The sequence below is a fragment of the Pseudoliparis swirei genome, chromosome 2 (genome assembly GCF_029220125.1).
Source record: "Pseudoliparis swirei isolate HS2019 ecotype Mariana Trench chromosome 2, NWPU_hadal_v1, whole genome shotgun sequence".
Taxonomy (NCBI): Eukaryota; Metazoa; Chordata; class Actinopteri; order Perciformes; family Liparidae; genus Pseudoliparis; species Pseudoliparis swirei.
In genome coordinates this window covers 17373563-17378740 of record NC_079389.1, presented here as the reverse complement: position 1 = coordinate 17378740, position 5178 = coordinate 17373563, and positions in this window count along the sequence as shown.

The window sequence follows — 5178 nt, the reverse complement described above, 5'->3', positions numbered from 1 at the left end:
GGTGGTCTGAACAAGCAGAGGCTGCGCTACAGTGCGCTCTGAGTATCGTCGACTGGGACATGATCCAATCCAGTTCCAGTGGCGTCAGCGAGTTTGCGGAAGTAGCAATGAGCCTCATAGCAACGCTAACGGACACCATCGTCCCCACGGTAAAAGTTAGGGACTTTCCTAACCAAAAGCCGTGGGTTGATAGATCCATCCGTGAAGCTGTGAACGCCCGTACTGCTGCCTATAACTCCGGTCTTGTATCCGGCAACATGGACGAGTACAAGGCAGCGGTCTATGGACTGAGGAGGGCGGTGAAGGACGCCAAAAGGAGGTACCGAGACAGAGTGGAATCACAGATGGAGCAGCGCGACACCAGGCGCCTATGGCAGGGGCTACGGACTATCACAAACTACCAGAGCAGACGCCGCGCAATGGTGAGTGCCGACGCATCCCTAGCGGACGACCTGAACTCATTTTATGCACGGTTTGAGGCTAGCAACAACAGCGCTAGCTCGCCGGCTAACAACAACACCGTTAGCGTAGCCGAGGTGAGTTCTACCGCTGGGGATGAACACACACTCTCTGTGACCGAGCACAGTGTGAGGAGGGCTCTGTTATGGTGAACACCAGGAAAGCTGCAGGTCCAGATGGCATATCTGGGCGAGTACTGAAGACCTGTGCTAACCAGCTAGCTCCAGTGTTCACCACAATATTCAACCTCTCCCTGGCTGAGTCCGTGGTCCCCGCCTGCTTCAAGAGATCCACTATTGTCCCTGTGCCCAAGAATGCTTCTCCAGCATGTATGAATGACTACCGACCGGTGGCCCTCACCTCGGTGGTCATGAAATGCTGAGAGGCTGATAAAGGACTACATCTGCGCCTTCCTCCCTTCCTCCATGGACCCGCTGCAGTTTGCTTATCGCCCAAACAGATCCACGGATGATGCTGTCTCCCAGGTACTGCACACCACACTCTCTCATCTGGACAGCCAGAGGGGGCTATGTGAGACTGCTGTTCATTGATTATAGTTCAGCTTTCAACACCATAGTCCCCTCAGACTGGCGGCAAGCTGATTGAGCTGGGACTGAACACCCCCTGTGTGCTTGGATCCTGGACTTCCTGACCGCCAGGCCACAGGTGGTCAGGGTGGGCAGACACACCTCCAAATCCCTCACCCTGAACACAGGATCCCCAGGGTTGCGTCCTCAGCCCCTACTGTACTCCCTGTACACACATGACTGTGTGGCCAGGTTCAGCTCAACACCATCATCAAGTTTGCGGATGACACAGTGGTGGTGGGCCTGATCTCCGACAACGACGAGAAGGCCTACCTGGAGGAAGTTGCTGATCTGTCACTCTGGTGCCAGGACAACAGCCTCATCATGAATGTCACCAAAACTAAGGAGCTGATTGTGGACTTTAGGAGGGTACAACAACAGAGGACGTACTCACCACTGGGGATTAACGGGACTACTGTGGAGAGGGTGAGCGGGTATAAATACCTGGGAGTCCACATCACCGAGGATCTGACATGGTCAACAAACACAGACACTCTGGTGAGAAAGGCAAGGCAGCGCCTCTACCACCTCAGGCAGCTGAGGAAATTTAAAGTTTCCCAGAGGATCCTTCAGTCCTTCTACTCTGGAGCTGTAGAGGCGTCCTGACAGGAAGCATCACAGCCTGGTTTGGCAACTGCTCCGCTCAGGACAGGAAGGCTCTGCAGAGAGTAGTGCGTTCGGCTGAGCGCACTATTGGAACTACACTCCCACCCTGCAGGACTTGTACACCAGGAGGTGCAGAACCAGAGCCGGCAGGATCATGAAGGATCCTCACCACCCCAACAACAGACTGTTTCAGCTGCTGCGGTCAGGCAGGCGCCTCCGTAGTCACGCTGCAAGAACAGAGAGACTGAGACGGAGTTTCTTTCCTCAGGCCATCAGGACTGTGAACTCCGACCTCACCAGGACCCCCACATAGACCCACACAACTGCCCCTCTTAGGCACACACACACACACACACACACACACACACACACACACACTTACTGTAAATATTGTGTTGTTTTTTATTTGTAAATAGTGTGTACTTGTTGCCCTTGCACATTCCTGCTGAGCATTGCCACTTTCATTTCACTGCACACCCTGTGTGTGTATGTGACAAATAAAACATCTTGAATCTTGAATCTTGAATCTTGAAGCATCAGTGATGGAGTCCACTGCATTGTCATACTCTGTTGTAGTTCCTACTTCTGTTCATCATCACTCCAGTTTTCAAAATGGATAATAAATAAATAAGCTGATGGAAATGTCACTCTTGCCTGTCTTCAAAACTTGAGAGCCCTGATATGATATATGATGCTATATACAGTGAACTTCTGCATCTGACTGACTCGTGTGACAGAGATGGAAGGTTATTCTACTGAGAGAAGATTCAAAGGCAACGACGATATTTTTGACATTTTGTTTTCTATGAAATGTACGAAGCACATTCCTACTCACCATAGGATGAACCTTGAAGCCTGAAATATTTGTAGCCCCTCCCTCGAGACATGCTTTACATCTTTTAAGATGGCAAAATCATCAGAACCAAATATCAGTGCTAATTTAACCCTCCTGTCGCCTTAGGGTCATTTTGACCCGATTAAATATTTAACCCTCCTGTCGCCTTAGGGTCATTTTGACCCGATTCAATGTTTCACCCTCCTGTTACCTTTATATTTACTAACATATTTTACCCTTTGGGTTCAATTTGACGCCAGCAATTAAAACCTCCAGAAAATTATTAGAATTAATATTGTTTTCCAAGTTTAAGTGTGAGGTACTTTATGTTTGTTTGTTGACTACCGAAAGAACACCGACATTAAACATTGAATGGGGTCAAATTAATCCTAAAGCGACACGAGGGTGTAATATTGATTCGGGTCAAATTGACCCTAAGGCAACACGAGGGTTAATTACTTTAGTCGTATTTCTAAATGGTAAATAGTTGGTTGGAGATTTTTTTTCTTTTTTTTCTTTTGAGAGATGAGTCATAATTGATTGAGGAGAGTGAACACATGGTTAAATCTGATGATCCTCCGGGCCGATGGCTCCTAATGTAACCAGAGACCAGCAGTGAAACCCCCACATGGTATTGATTTTCAATAGAAATTTGCTGCATTATGAGGAATGGCCCTGAAAAATGAAGAAAGTGATGTCATTAGTTTTTACGAGGCAGTTGACCACGTCAATGGGAACGTTTACATCCCATTAACTTTCTATAACTGGAAAGACTATTTGTGTTGCCACATAATACTTAAACACGCACACGTTTTCTATGATGGTCACGTCGACCCGCCGAGGGACCTTTTGGTTAATGTTAAATTTACTTAAGAATGAAGTGAATTAATATGAATTGTCTCTGACAAATGTGTAAATAAAAAAAGTACACATTGGTGTATAGGAGGATGTAGGTAGTAATAGTTTTAATGTGCACTTACAACTCCACTGGTAGCCCGAACAAAGAAAACTACTGGGAACAACAGATAACTCACCATCTCATCGTTAACTCTTTACTAGAAGCACTGGACTGACACTGCACCTACAAAAACATCTATTTGATTAAAAAAGCATTAAAGAATTTCTTAAATATATTAAAGTAAACCAATGATATAACAAACAAACCAATAACATTAATGTACATTTACAAAAAGACGCAGACACAAATAGAACCACACACTGTTGCAAACAGAGATATGCTTTTTAGAGCAGGACATTATTAGATTAACATATTAATGTTATTATTGTTGCATACAGATATATTTAAATCTCTGTCTCCCCTCATTCATTCCTATTTCTTAATTTACTCGTTCATTTAACACTTTTTTTCTTTCTATGTTTAGTCCCTTTCGTTTGTTTCTATTTTTACTATATATACATATTATTATACTTATTATATTATCTAAATGTCATGCATGACTCCAAAATGTTAGTGCACAAACCCCGACTCCACACAGCTGCTTCCCTCCAGCGATTATTCAAAACTCTAGTCCAAGCAGCTCGAAACAGTGTAGGTTTATACATCATAACTGGGTGTATGATATTTAGTTTGATTACGTAAACAGTGTAATTACTGTTCTTCCCAGTAGAACCAGCAGGTTTCAGGACTAGCGCTGGTGGAGCTCGCAGCAGGAGGGCGGACATTCCAGTCCCAAGATCCAGTTACCAACCGGGATGATCTGCTGACCTCTGCCATCTGGAGAGCTCACTGCCGGGGTCGGGCTGACGGAGGCTATACGGCATCATATCGGGGTTATCGATTAAATATACCAATTATGTGTAGTATAATAAACATATCTGTCTTATATCTATTAATGAAGTCCTTACATTTCATTCTTTTTTACCACCACTTACTGATACGTTCGGTATCAATGTTTGCTTGTTTCCGTTTAGCGACTTTATTTAACTTTAGTACAAAAGGCTGCAACATTTAGTGAAACCACATTTTCTCTCCTCGTTTCCTGTGATCCCCGAAAACAGGAATCAGCAATTAAGAGTCCCACAATAAAGTTGAACATGCTATAAAGTGCAGAGGAAGTATTCCAGACGAGATGTGTCCGTCTCATCAGCTCCTGCTTGATTAGACACAGCTGCAGAACTTCACTTTTACAACATTAGGTTTTCCATCACTGAGTGTTTTGTTTTGTGAGTAACAAGCATGTATAAGACGTCGATACATATAAAAGTGTGTTTATTGTCATGTCGTATATTTAGTATTTTTAATCAACTTGTTAGGACAGAAAAAAGGAATACTGCTAAACTTCATTTTAATTAGTTTTAAAAGAATCCCTGACACTGAAGATCACGTCTTTATTTTTCAAGGTTACATAACAATTGCTCTGTCGTTCAATCAAATTAAATTATATTTGTTGCACAGCCCAAAATCACACATTTCCCTCTAAAGGGCTTTACAATCGACCTTCACATCGAAAAAAGACTGGAGAAAGAGTTGTGAATGTAGACTGGATTTAAATAAATGGATAAATTATAACATGTCACTGTCATAGAAAAAGAAGAAAAACCTAAACAAAGTTTCTCAGTACATCAAACAGGATTCTAGTCTTTGCAAGTTCATAATTGTGGCACATAAAAGTGTTGGTGGCATGTGGCTGTAATCGTTTAAACGTGGACAGCAGTAATCTGAAACGTACG